Source organism: Dromaius novaehollandiae, chromosome 2 (assembly GCF_036370855.1).
Source record: "Dromaius novaehollandiae isolate bDroNov1 chromosome 2, bDroNov1.hap1, whole genome shotgun sequence".
NCBI classification, from domain to species: domain Eukaryota; kingdom Metazoa; phylum Chordata; class Aves; order Casuariiformes; family Dromaiidae; genus Dromaius; species Dromaius novaehollandiae.
Genome location: NC_088099.1, coordinates 121,520,792 through 121,535,569, shown reverse-complemented (window position 1 = coordinate 121,535,569; position 14,778 = coordinate 121,520,792). Strand labels below are relative to the sequence as shown.

At 42.9% G+C, this 14,778-nt stretch overlaps 1 pseudogene; it reads right to left on the bottom strand.

Moving 5' to 3' along the window:
- Positions 1-13,753: 13,753 nt before the first annotated feature.
- Positions 13,754-14,352, bottom strand: LOC112980784 (large ribosomal subunit protein eL13-like; annotated as a pseudogene).
- Positions 14,353-14,778: the final 426 nt, after the last annotated feature.

Below are 14,778 nucleotides of genomic sequence, written 5' to 3'. Positions count from 1 at the left end.
GCAACCCTGTCCTCATATCCCATATATATCTATCTATCTCACTCGTTGAGTGAGAAAACACTTGTGGACATTGAAGGTGTTACTGCCTTAGCTGTTTATTGTAGCCCATCCATCAGAGGCTTCTACCTAAAAACAGAAAGGACTGTGTTACCACTCCATTTCTCTCCAAGCGATCCAACTTTTCTTTCTTTCTTTCTGGTGGATCAGATGAACATGCTGGTCTGTGAAGGGGATGCAGCTGAGGCACAGAAATACACCATGTTCTCTCAAGCCTGCTGGGTGGAGACTTGGGGACAGGGTGGGCAACTGGAGGCACCAGTTATACCCCTGTGGCAAAATTGTCCTCAGGTCCTCTGTTGGAGCTTCACAAGGCTGTGCCTGGGGTTGTTCTTTTGTGTTAGCACCAAGCGGCACCTTCTGGAAATAGCTAAGAAAATAAATCAACTGGACAGCAGTAGTTGTGGAAACAACAAGACAAGTTTGATTTCCCGTCAGGCACTGTCCCACATATTCAGAATAGGGAGAAGAGGAACTCAAGGATAATCAGCAAACACTAGAAATGGGCTAAAGCAGTATAAAACCCTGAAGCAAAAAGAATAAACTCAGTTTTCCTCCCAGATGTGGTCAGAGTCATCACATTCACCCAACACATGCCTAGTCCTAATATGACCCAGGTTGTTCTGAATTTGCCTTTCCCTAGCCAAGCCAATTTCCACTGCCAGAAGGGGCTCTTTTTTTTCCAGAGCTAAGCTGTTTTGATCCCACAACTGACACAAGTGGGAGTTATTCTCAAAGCTCCTCTTTTTCTCTTCTCAAGGTTCCTGCATCATACAGTCTTCTTCAGGTTGCATTTCATTTGGTCAGACTGTGGAGACAGCAGGTCTCTTCCCTTTCGAGGTAGCCCTAGACGCTGCATGTATTTCTCTATTCAAGAGTATGGATGAGCCAACAATTGCTGCCACTTTAGTACAGTTATGGTTAACTGTAACCCTTTTATTGTGGAGGAGATCCAGTTTAAAAACAGTCTTATATGCTTGTAAACTGTGAGAAAGTTCAAACTTAGACACAAGCACAATGATTTGAATCTATCCCTTTTATTTTGGAATGAGTCATTTTCAATTCTTTGGGATTAATTTTTCCTTAATAATACAAAGCATATACTTGTAGTTCCAGGATTATTCTCCTACAGGAAGACGCTTCTCTGCAAGGCAATCACTTCTTACTGTTTACAGTCTTTGTATCCCTGGTACGAGTGACCCTAAATGCCATTCACTCATGAAGCCGTTGTTACATAGCACATGTTCTCTTGTGTAGCAAGTTCTATGTCCATTATCACTGATATTTTTGTACCACTCATCACAATTTCACCATCTCTAGATTATCCTGACCTTTGAGTATGTGATTTACCTATGTCAAAGGCTTGTTGCTTTCCATCTCCATTTATGGCCCTAATAGGACATTTGGAGGTTGGGGTTTTTTTTTGCTGTATAGCCTTGGGAACAAAGACACATCTATAAATACAAAGCTGTTTGCCTGCAACAGGCAGGTCATTGAAGAGAGACATATCCTGTTGTGAGGATATGGAGCACTGCGCTGTGATCATCAAGTTACCCTGCTCAGAATAAATCAGAGGAAAAAGCATGTAACTAGGAGCACTGTGTATATACAGATGACTGTGTGCAGGTATTGATGCTGCAAAGCATCAATAATGCAGATGTAAAGCTCTGGTTCTCATTCAACCCTACTCTTAACTTGTGCTGTAAAGGATCAAATCTCTTAGACTTTGTTTTCACTGTCATTTTCCTTCTCTGGCCTCTTCTTGACCACCATACACAGTTATCATGACAACGTGCAGTGCACAAGAGCCTCAGATTTTTCCATGCCGGGACACTGGCATTGTCCAGCAGTCACTACTACTTAACTCCTGTGTTCATAGTTCTGCTGAGGTTCAGAAGCCCTCCTTGTGTTCACACATCACATAACAGCTTCATGGAATAGGGGTAGAGCAGGATACCTTTGAGATCAGATGTAGTTCTAAATTAACCCTGTTTTTAGGATACAGTTTCACAATATGGCCAAGCTGGCATACAAGTTCACTACTGACAGAAGAGGGAAGTTGTGCTATCTTTTCTTCTCACATTCTTCCTTTCTTCATCCTTTCTCTTCTTTCCCTTACCCACCCTTCTGTTCCCAGCCACCCTTCTGCTTCCTTCTGCTCATCTGATCTCAGATGAAACTGATTCTTGTCCTTTTTTGAAATCTGACTGAGCTGCTGTGACTTGCTGTGTGACTTACACAAGCACGACAGCTGTTTCAAAGCAAGCAGTGAGATGGAATGGCTAGGAGCAAGAATGACAGGGATATAGGGAAGGGAGCTGGACATGCTCCTTCAGCAGCAGCACACTATTACCTTGTCTCAAGCTGTATGATAAAGTCAGACCCTAATTGTGCCCATGCACAGACAGAAATTGTGTCATTAATTTTGCTTCCTCTTTAGTCTATGAATTTCATAGAATAATAGACTCATGGAATCAGCCAGGTTGGAATGGACCTAGGGAAGTCATTCAGGCTGCTCAAAGCAGGGTCAATACTGACCCATTTAAGGTCCTTTTGTGAAAAAGTTTGATTGTGCTATTGATCCTAAATGTCTGCCAATTGACTTTATGCCCCTCTTCCCCAACCTCCAGCTTTGGTTGTAAGATTTAGCTGCTGAGAAACTGTAGTGCATAACAGAATCTAGCTTGACATGAAAGGAACCAAGTGGATTCAACCTCCCTGTCATCCCATGAAAGACATCCTCTGTGTAAGTGGCATTCATGGCCTCATATTCTACTTCTAAATCTGTACATTTTTCAAAATGGTTCTCTTGGTACTCTAGTTTCCTCTTTAGGATGTCTCTGGAAGGTTGTTTATTGCAGTAACACCTGGCAAGTTCAACTGAGAGTAAATACAAAGATGTTCTTGCCTCTTAAATAGACAAGACAAAGGATGACAGGGAAGGAAAATATCTCCACTTTATAAAGAAAAACTTTAGTGAATCTTTTTTCCTTCCAGAGTCCCAGAGAGCATGCGCAACAGCATAGGAATGGGAACACCAACCTCCTGAGGCTCAGCCCAGCATCTCTCCTGCAAAACAATTTTTCTTCAAAGTTGTCATCTATGAGGATTTTGTTACCTGCTCACAGCTCTGAGATTTGCTGGGGGCTTTTGTCTAAGCTCATTCTCTTTCTCGAACACAAGAATGAATTTGTTTCCTTGATCTGCTATCACATATTTTCTTTTTAAATAGAGCTTACTGTGCAATCTCATATCAACCTTTACATTTGTTCTTGTGCAATATACAGATTTTTCTTTGCATGGTGTGCCTCTACACACTTCATAGAGATTACAGGCTGCTCTGGCTTGTGCTATCACTGCCTTACCCTCCTCACTTTTAAGACCATCTATAATTCCATTAGAAATTATGCCCTCTACAAGATGTTCCAACATCGATACGGAAGATATTTGTAAGACTGTTACAGAGCAATCAGATGCCTCACACACTTTTTATTTCCAGCTGCTGAACACATGGAGGCCAAATATGGAGCCTTCATAAGGGTGCAACAATCTTGTAATATTTTGATTTGTACATTAATTATGTTCACATTCTGTAAGTTCAGAGGTGAATGAATTATGTTAATCCCCTTCTCCTGCACAGTGTGAGCTCAACTTATCAGCTTTTTCTCCACTGGAGTCTTTTTTTCCCCTTATGCTGATGTGCACTGAAATATTTTCTTCTGGCTTCTTCAGTGTTTCCCAATATTTCCTCCTAGGCTTAACTGTTTGGGTGGATAATTCCATCTATTCAGAGTTTTTACTATTATTTACCATTTGAAATCTGTCTTCCTTTTCCTATCCTAGTTTATCTTCTCTTTTCAAGTAGTATACAGAGAGACTCTTTTGACCTTATCTGTTTGCCAGAGTTCATGGCCCTCAGAGTTCTGTGTTAGGAATAAAAATTGATGATCGAGCTAGCTATCTTTGAGGTAATTCCCTTCTATTCATGTAGGCCTCAACATGGAAAGAATCAAGCACTGGGAGGCAATGTATTTGCTCACAGCTCTAAGCCTTTTTCAGTCAACTTTCAGCTTCAAGCTGCTGATTCTTCTCAGAGCTGCATTTCTAAGGCTGATTGAAAGAAGGGGTAGATTTGTATTTCTGCCTGTGCTGTTTCACAGATACATCCATTAAAACAACCGCACTCATCCACTTAAAATTTCTGAGTGGCTCCATCTTGGTATTTTTGGGGGACTGGGACAGGGGTAGGGGAGCAGGATGTGTTTTATCTAACAAATGTACAGTTTTATTACCTCAAAGGAAGAACAGCAATTGAAACCATCGGTGTCCATCATATTTCCCCCCACTCCCGTGACTATACTGTTGGTGCATTGCGGAGTGCATTAGAGTGCCCTTACTGTAAAACCAACTCTAAACCACTACATTGCTGATTATCTTCCAGTAACTTTTCAAAAAGGTAGACAGATTCTCCAGCAATTCACTGAGAAGGAATCATGGAGCAGCTCCACTTTCTGCAGCCTTAGGAACCAACAATATTTGGTCCAGAAACAGTAATACAAGTGCATCACCAGTACTGAGAGTGACATGACCTGGCTCTTCGACCTGGCTGCTTTTTCTGCTCATCCTTCCGGATGCTAATTGCCCAAATTAACTTTGCGATGAACACATCACCTCTCTGGTAATATGGCTGCATCTGTACTCCTAATTACCAGAAGGTGTGGCCAAAACATTTCCTGAATCATTGGCTGGTCTTTGTGCTAAGGATGTGTGAAAGGATTTTGGAAGGTCAGCCACTTTCTGCATAAACAACATCAGATATCCTAAAATACACTGGCTCTGCTGTGAATTTCAAAAATTTTCTTGAGCGCTTATGTTAGCGAAACTTACTTGCTTAGAGGCATGTGAAAGGCAAACACAAAAGAGGTCAGAAAATAGCCAGACCTAATTCAATTTTATATTCAAGTGACTATCCTCAGGAAATATTGTCATTAATTTTCAATCTAATTTCTCAGGAAAGAGATAAAAAAAGGAATGAAATAAATTTATATAGAAAATGTTTAACACCCATTCAAGAACTACTGCAACACTGGGATGGAGTGATGTCTGTAGACAGGCAGTGCAAAGATGTCTGAACATCTTGTCTGGTGCTTGCTAGCAGGCTGAACTCTAACTCCTCATGCCTCTGTTTAAGTGGGCTATTCCATAAATCATATTTCTCATTTTCTACAACCAGCTTGCCACCTGGTTAATATTGCAGAGATTTACACTAAATTCATGAATGCCAGTTTCAACTGTCAAAGCTGCTTTAAAAGAAAAATAAGGTTAACTTGGGCAAAATGAATAACATACATTTTAGAGCCAAAAAGCAAGTTCCTTTTAAGCTTCAGAAGAACTGTGAGTTTCTACAGCCTGTGATTGCACCTATATTTTTTCCTAAGGAACAGAAAGCATTTATATCTTCATATCCAATTCCTTAAGGTATGCCTATGCTTATAAATTTAAGTATATTTCATCTCTGTTCATTATGTACTCTGGAAGAAGTTGGGAAGAGGTAAATTTTTGCTTTATATATGCCAAAGCATTAACAGCATCACCTAGCACTTTTTCTCAATGTTATTCTTCCCCGAAGTGAAACAGAAAGAAAAATGCTTTTAAATAGGTGCCTCAAACTTTACCAAAGTTGCTTTTCACAAGAAAGGAACACCTCACTGCAGCAGTCCCTAATTCCTGTGCTGGATTACATACAGCATCATACATGACATTCTTACACTGAAGATGCTGGCACGCAATGAAAAATCTTATTTCCAGATTTTAATTAACAAGGAAAGATTGCAGAAACTGTAAATGAAGACTGCAAAGGGTCTAATGATTGGAGTTCAGTTATTTCCAATAGACAAAAGACAGGCAGAATCTCTTATCACACCAGGCCATTGCAATTTTCAGTGATTCTGAAGATGTGCAACACTGATGCCCTGAGATAACATGACTATGATTCACTGCCTCAAAAGCAATCACAGATCAGCAACTATTTTCTCCCCCCCTCCGGCCACTCTAGCCTACGTCAGAGTGAAGGTCATAACAATTTTCAGCAGGCTGGTGAATGCTCTGGGGATTTTGTAGTTTGTATTTGTCAGGAGAATGTGAACACAAGTACTGCTCAATTTGTCATCTAGTTTACAAGTGCACGGGGCTTAAATCCATAGCTATTATAGGTTAAAAGTAGTTAGGGAAAGCCAGGACATGGACAATAAGAATCCATCCCTTGTCTTTGTGTACCGAAGTTTGCTTTTATAAACTGGAGGTCCCACTTGCAAAATGAATTGTGATGGATCCGTCAGCAAAACAGACTCAAGTGGGGGAATTTTACTTAATTTACACCAATAAACAGAAACTTCTAATCTCTGATTCGAGTATTCCGAAAAAAAAGGACATGAACGAATACACAAACACGTAAGTAAAAGACCTATCCCTAGTCTCACCTTTTTGCCGCAGGTAACGCAGTCCATGCAAGTTCTCACAGGGAGGCAACAGGCAGCGCAGGAGGCGGTGACGTCTGCATAATGCTTTTCTGCTGCCCTTTGCCACTTACTGGTTTTCCTGCCAAACTGTTCCTGCTCTGACCTGTCTCACCTGTGGCTGCGGTCCCTCAGGGTGTGAGTCACCCATGGTCCCTCAGGGGAGTCCCTGCTCCAGTGTGGGTCACCTGCAGCCTCGGTCCCTCAGGGGCATCCCTGCTCTGATGTGAGTCACCTGCGGTCCCTCAGGGATGCTCCAGATCCAACATGGGTTACCTGCAGTCCCTCGGGGTGTCCCTGCTCCAACGTGAGTCACCTGCAGCCATGGTCCCTCAGGGATGTCCCTGCTCCAATGTGAGTCACCCAGGGTCCCTTAGCAGTGTCTCTGCTCCGATGTGGGTCACCTGCGGTCCCGCAGGGCTGTTCCAGGTCTGACATGGGTCACCTGTGGTCCCTCTGGAGTGTTTCTGCTCCAGCATCAGTCACCTGCAGCCACAGTCCCTCAGGGGCATCCCTGCTCCTATGTGGGTCACCTGCAGTCCCTCAGGGGCATCCCTGATCCAGTGCGGGTCACCCGCAGCTGTAGTGTCCCAGGGTGCCCCTGCCCTGGCGTGGGTCCCACAGCCACAGTCCCTCGGGGCATCCCTACCCCAGCACACGGTGTGCCAGCCCCACAGCCCCTCGGGGTGCTGCAGCCCCTTTGGCATGGTGTCCCCCCCCACACCAAAAGCATGTCTCCAGCCCCCTGTGCCTGCTTCTTTCTTAAATATATTGGAGCAAGGGCTGCCCTGCACTCCTATGAGTGGCTGAAGTCATCACCTATGACGGGTGATGGTAAAGTTTTAGTGCGACAGGGGTTGGCTCCTCCATGCTTTTGGGAACCAGCTGGAAGAGATCCGGCCCGCCCCGCAGCAGTTTGGGGTGCTGCGGCTGCCCCTGCTGCCTAACACATGGCAACTTCTGCCCTTTACAGAGGGGAAGGTGAGCAGGGGAGGAGGGGGCTTAAGGGAGTGCAACGCCGGGTGAAATAGCCCCCGCACTGGCAAAGCACAGCTGCGGGTCGGAGGGGACTGACAGCTCCACGCTGCAGAGGGACTTTTAGGGGAGTCTCATACGAAAGGACAAGCCACGAAGAGCAGTGAAGGTGAGCAGCAGGAGGAAGGAGATGCAGAAGGCCTGGGTGAAGTTCTCACGGCGGCACTGAGGAAAGAAGTATTTTTTGTAGTGAGAAGATAAGACTCCCACCTCTGGTGAAATTATGGGTAGCATTCAGCTGCATAAACTGAGGCGACTAACCCCATTTTAGCTGAATTGTGCTTGGCCTTTGGCTGTGGCTCCGAAATGGCACGCATCTCCCTGCAGGTTGTGTGCAGTCCCTGCTGGTAGGTCTCGTGAGGCTGTCTCTGCTACCCCGGGGCATTTAAAACAGCAGTAGGTTCCTGTGTGTGGGCACCTGAAACCCATCCTGGAGGCCACAAAGCACTTACCTCAGTGGCTGTCACAGCCCCGTTCCACCCTGATACACGTCAGATACTCCCACTTAATCTGCTCTCAAATTTGCAGTTTTAATTAGCAAAGTTTTCTGCTTTTCATTTTCCACCTAAAGAAGTGTGTAATACTGCTGCCGCAGAAAGTTGGTGGGTGGCCCAAGTCCAGAGCTATCAGTGCCTGAAAGAGCTCAGGGACTCGTGCTACAGAAACCTCAAGAGGTCCTCTGTTTTCATTCACCTGAACTGCCCTAAAATTCATCTAAATTGTGAAAAGTTCTTGATTTTTGAAAGAAGTAAATGGAAACTTTGCCAGAAGTTTACTGGTCTCCCATAAGACTGCTGGTTTCTTCTGTTAAAAAAAAAAAAGAAGAGCTTTTCCCTAGATATTTTGGCATTTCTGTGGCTGGCAGCAGAACATACATCCATGCACATCCTTTGGCATAAATTAAAATTGTTCCAGTGACTGCTTTGGGGTGAATGTTAATATATACACTTTCCTCCCTCATGAACAGAAACCCCTCTAGGATCCAAACTTTCGTGTTTATTGTCACCATGTAAAGTTACTGTGTGGTTATGAGTCAAAACTGTAAGAGTAGGGTTTGAATGAAAAGGCTTTAGTGGAAAGGTTAAAACCGGAAAAGAAGCAGTAGAAATCACTAGCTATGAGTGGAGAGCGGGTCCAGAAAAACCTGACTACACAAGCAGCAGGAGCGAGGGCAGAAAGATAATCCCATTTAATCTAAAATAAACACTACAAAGATGATAGAGGAAGAAAGCAGGGAGGTTTCTAGTCAGACAGCAAAACACAATACCCATATTTTTTGCTGTGGCATCAGTTTCTATGTCTTGCTCCTGTCTGGGCTGCAGTACACTGCCACATACAGCTGCTGCCACCAAATGCCCTGCTAATTTTAGGATACTTATCTGTGCTTGAGCTTGGATAAGGGGTTGTTTAGCCTCCATTTGTGGATGACACGTGAGCTCTCCCACCTGCTGTACATCTCTTTACAATGTCCCTTGCGAGACCACAACGGCAGCTGTACAGTTGTGGGGTGAGAAAGAAGGGTCATATAACTGATTAGAAAACTGCTAAGTTGCCGACAGCACTGGTTTAATAAGCAGTTTGTTTTTCAGCCTGCGGAGGGGTTGACTAGTGAAGTGAGCCAAAAAAACCCTTTGACTGGAAGTGCCTTGCATATCACAGAATGGTTGAGATTGGAAGGGGCTTCTGCAGATCATCTACTCCAACTAGATGATCAAGCAGGGATATCTATCAATGATTGTGAAAAAAAGTGAAGGAGGACGTGGCAAAGCCTGTGAACAATAAAACCCAGCATTGTTACAGCAAGGCAGGAAAGAACTGTTTTAGGAAGATAATTTGTGCCACTTATCTGGACAAGGGAGCCCCTTATTCCTGGGTAGGACAAATTGTTCTTGGAGCATTGCAGAAAAGTGAGCATGAGGAGATCTGTATCTGTCTGATTTCTGTTCGTTTCATTGTCCTTATGTGTATGTAGGGGGTAGACGGTGGAGTCACATATTCAGTGACACACACAGTCAATGCAGCGGGATGCAGGTGTGCAGAATGACTTAAGCTGTACCAGGAATGAGCTGAGGGGAGGTTAAATTAGATGGTAACTCTTGGCCATGATTTGGTGCTTGTCTGGACTAGTACCAGTAAGTGTTTCTCCAGGTTTGAACCCTTGGGTTGAGAAGGGCCCGAGAAGGAGAAATCTAAACCCAAGACAGAATGCTGGCAGTCAAAGAATACAAAGTGAAGCAGATTGAAAGCATAATGCTGAACTGTGTGCAGTCTGATCAGTTCTAAATAATGTTTCAGAAAGGCTTCATCATAGTCTCCTTGATGAAAACCACCTGTTGGTGGAAGCTGAAGTTTAAGCCAAATAAACAAGAATTTAATGTGTATTAAGAAAAAACAAGAATGCTGCTAAAAACATATCATTATGGAAACTGACAGTGTAACCTAACCTTAAAGTGTTTACAATTCTCAGCAGAACAGCTGAAAAAGGATGCACTAGAAAGCAAACGGGACCAGAGAAGGGAGAGAAAAAATATCACAGGAATAGCAAGATGTCTACTGTATGCATGGACATTATAAAAGTGAGCGCTTTAGAGAAAAACACATAAATGATGACATAACAAATATATTCAGTACTGACTAGGACTTAGAATGTCAGACAGAGGCATCCGTTTGCTTCTGTAATAGAAAAGTACAGAGACACCATAAAGTTAAAAGGAAACCAATTTAAAACTGTTAAAAGGACATATCTGAGAGCATAAATAGCATGCAGCTGTGTACGGACTGCTGTAAGGCATGACTGAAGAAAGGGATTAGTAGGATTCCAAGAAGAACTGAAGACCAGATCTCCAGTGGTATTTAGGTGGCTAACTCCTAATGAAGTATGTGTAATGGCTTTGATTAGTTATGAGCTCAATTTTGGAGGGTCTGAACACTCTGCCTATAATCCAGCAAGACTCATGCTTTGCTCTCAGCAGGTAAATAGTGTCCCCGATGAGTGCCATAGAAATTATATTCCTAAAGTTAAGCACACACTTACATTCTTTGCTGGAGTGGAGTAAGCATGTTCAGTACTAAGACTTCCATAAATAAAATATCCACAATTATGTAACCCAGGGGAAAGAATTGCTTCACTGGGGAAACAAACACCTAATGACCTCCATACTTTAAACAGCAACAGTAACACTCATATAATAATATACAAGGGTTGACTGAGATATGAGGAAGAATTGAGCACCAGCTGGAATACATGCTGGTTGTTTATTCCGCTGACAAGGAAGATGTTACATAAAAAAATCTTCTAGCTTAAAGCCGCCTTTCACTCTGTCTGACACTCTATTTTGGAAGAAATGAATAGTCTCTTGTCACTATGCTTTAGTGAAGAAAAAAAACCATTTTCTTAAAAATACACCCACACCTAGAATATATAGCAAGTGAGATACATGAATCAAAGTACAGTAAATAGTTTAGAAGGGTTGAAGTTCTCTGTTCACCCCTGTAGAGAGCTGTTAGCATTCGTTACCTGGTATGTGTTCTTTGGTGGTGAAACTGGCTTAAAACACTCCTGTCCTGCTGCTGCTGCCCTCAAGCGCTTTGCGACTGCTCCCACACCCATTTAGTGCCAGCAACAACTGCTTGTGGGATCATTTTGTACACGAGGTTAGGGAAGTGATCTACATTAAAAAAAAAAAAAAAAAAGGACAAAAATAAAGCCCCAGACACCTTTTTCTGGAGGTTTTCCTTTTGCCCTGGACTGTATCAGATACAGAGTGTTTCTCAAACAATTGTATTGCCTCCATCAAGGAGACAGCAGACTGCTGCAGAAGGGCAGGAGCAGGGTGCTGCAGAAGGGCAGGAGCAGGGTCAGGGCAGCAAAAAGAAACCTCCCAAGGCAGTTTTGTCAGGAAGGGAAAATAACATTTAGCTGCCCCCCAACTCTTTTGTCTGGAGTTAGGGTTACAGCAGAATTTCATTACAAAGCTGATGTTCATCCCATCTCTCTGTCGCTGCACTTTATATATGTACATATGTGTATGTGCATGTATACACATATATATGTTCATGTGCATGTGTGTATATGTACTCATTTAGAAAACATTAAGTTAAAATCTCGTTAGATCTGAGACTCGTTTTGCTTGAGAAGAAAAAACAACAACAACAACAGCAAAAAAAAACCAAAACAGGCAGACTGAGTTGTTTGGAGATACATTTAAAAATGCATGAGAAAACACACTGAAATGTTTGTAAAGAGCTGTACATTAGAGTCCTAGCTGCCTGCCAAACAGCGCTGTCTGTGAATGGGTGTTTAAGCATGGAGCAACAGCCCATAAGCATGGGCAGAGAAGCAGATGGCAGGTCACTCTATTAATATGGAGAACTACAGCAATACCTAACATTTTATAGTTCTTTACCCCTTTGATCTGAAACTGTGCCACAGAGGAGCAAAGCACCAACAGCTCCATTTTAGCAATGATGAACCTGCAGATATACCTAATCAGATAGTTACCCATTCTCTACTAGTTCCTGCTTGCGCCAAATGACCCATTCTTCCCTGCTTGCTGTAATGTGTTTTGTGTCTGTCAGTAAGCTGCTTTTTAGAGCTTGTTTGTGCTCACGTGTCGAACCTGGGTGTATACAGCCTTCCTCCCTGTCCCCAGGATAAACGGGAAAACAACCTGCCCACGAAGGTGAAGCAAATAATGGATTGAGAGAGAGGACCTGGGTCTCCAGGCTCCAAGCCAGCATGCTACCTGCGGGCCTGCATCAGTCACTGGAACATCTCAAGAGTAAATTTTTCCTAAGACATGATGAGAATTGCATCTTTCTTTAACCTGTTACATGTTCTGCACTTTAATATGATTAAGTGTTTTTGTTTTTTCATTCTAAATTTTCTTAATACTTTGTTACCTGGGGAGCTTCACATTTGCCTATGTGAGAATGACTGGAGAACTGAAATGCAGACTGTTCCCAGAGAATGCAGATAAATGGCATTTTGCAAATGAACCTTGCAAGACGCATGCACATGTAAGAGTGTTCTTGATGTAGCCACTATAGTCAATTATGCTGGTGAGGACCACAATACATTATATGGTATATCGGAGGTTAATTGTGCTCACCTTTTTTGTCCTTTCTCAGCAGGTGCTCTTAAACATGGCCTTCCCCTTTCTCCCTCACTCCTGGCAAGTGACAACACCTGTTGGAAACAACTGAGTAGTTTACTATCCTATACTGGCCATGTTAAATGCTGGTTTGCTGGTGGTAGCAGCTCGCTTCACTTCAGGGGGATATATTGAGCACCTGGTGATTGTTTCTGGTCCCTATAGTTTTGTACTTTAGAGTATCTAGCTTTTCTTTTTTTCTTACTTCCTCATGCAAGTAGCAGGACATTTGAGGGGCATTCTATGAACTTGTAATACAGGAGCTGCCTCATGGTTTTCTGTATTGAGACTGCATTTTGGTTTGCACCTCTGAATTAAAATTGCTTGTGCTGCTTCAGTGCCTCAAATATGATAGCCATTTAAAGACACAGGGAGGAGCAGCTCTTCCCTTGAAGAACTTCAAAAAAACCCAAATACATACCCAGCCATCACTGAAGGATGGATCTTCAAGTATAATTGCACACTGATATGTGAAAGCAAGGAGAGTACTTTTTTTTATCTGCCAATACAATTTATTTCCAACCACAGCTCTACTTGATCATTGTAAGATACACTCATATTCCATGCCATATGGCAGAAATGGGACAGGGAGAGAATGAATGACAAAATGAAGATTCACAAAATCACAAGAGCTGTGAATAACACAAATGCAGAGCAGTTATTCACCAAACCTGCAATGTTTGAACTAAGGAGCACTCATTGAGGGTTATTAGGAGGTGGGCTTACGACAGATGAAAGGAAGTACTTCTTTATACAGTGAGTAATGACCTTTTGGAATCTGTTGCCACAGAGGTTGTGGAGGCAGATACTATCAATGGGTTCAAAGAGGGGTTAGACAAATTCATGGACTGCAGTCCCTGAACAGCATGTGACACTGCCTCTGCTTTTCAGTTTTTTTCAACATTTCTACGTTCTTTTTGCTGATAGATCTAAGGGGAGCAGTTCACTCTCCCCACTTTTTTTTTCAACATCCTTTTCTACAGCTGCTTTCACTTATTTAACAGGAACTTTAATGAGAGGGACATTTGCCAGAACCTTATACAGATTGGCAAATGCCTTCAAGTTCTTCTCATCTCCTGAGATCATGCAGGCCTTTTTCTCCCTGTAAATATATCTGATGGCATAACTGATCCAGTTAGCTGAGTTGCTACCCAGAATTCTTCAGCAGAGCAGTCTCACTTCTTAGGTACAGAAGAAGAGATCCTCAAAAGAGTGGAAGACTTCCATAAATATAGGTTGGAGGAATACTCTCTCAGTGTCTGCAAATTGTGTTGCAGGGACTTTGCTTACTTGCTGCCTCTCCAGGGGTTGAAAGAGATTCCAATAGCCTGGTCAAACTTCTTGGAGGCCAGCCAGTCTATGCTTTTCTAAGAGCCTCTCATAAGTCATTGTCAGCATGAACTTTTGTGTGGTGCCTGACAATGGGGCACTTCAAAATTGGTGGAACTGGCCAGGCCATGGGAGGTGAGGCAATGTGGTGAATCTCTGCCTGACAGAGCTCTCTCTCTCCTGCAAATGTTCCTGGCAGGCTGGTTAAACCACATGGCAACTCACCTCTTCCAGGGTTTGTGGAACCGGCGTTTCAAGGTCATACTATTTTAGCTAGGTACTATGGTTTCTTATATCCCTTCTGGGAGATAAAATATTCCTCTGTTGGGGACCAAATACTGGGTTAGATGGACCATTGGTTTTACATAGTGGGAGATTTCTCATGTTCTTATGGATGAGCTCACAGACCAGAGGTAAAGAAACTTCAGGAGGGAGGATAAATTAGTCCTGAGGGTGGAGTCATAGGTGTAGTGCGAAGATTAAGGCAGTGTCAAGATTAATGACGCATAAAGGATAACAGGTGAGTCAAGGGGAAGGGCCTTGTTTAGCCCTTATATGGGACTATGTTTATGTTATATGTTATATGTTTAGCCAAGAGGGATGACAAGCTTGAGGTGGAATATGAAAGAGGAGGAAAAAAAGTGTTTATTGGTGAAGGGATTTGGAAAGATAAAACAGAGTGATCCACA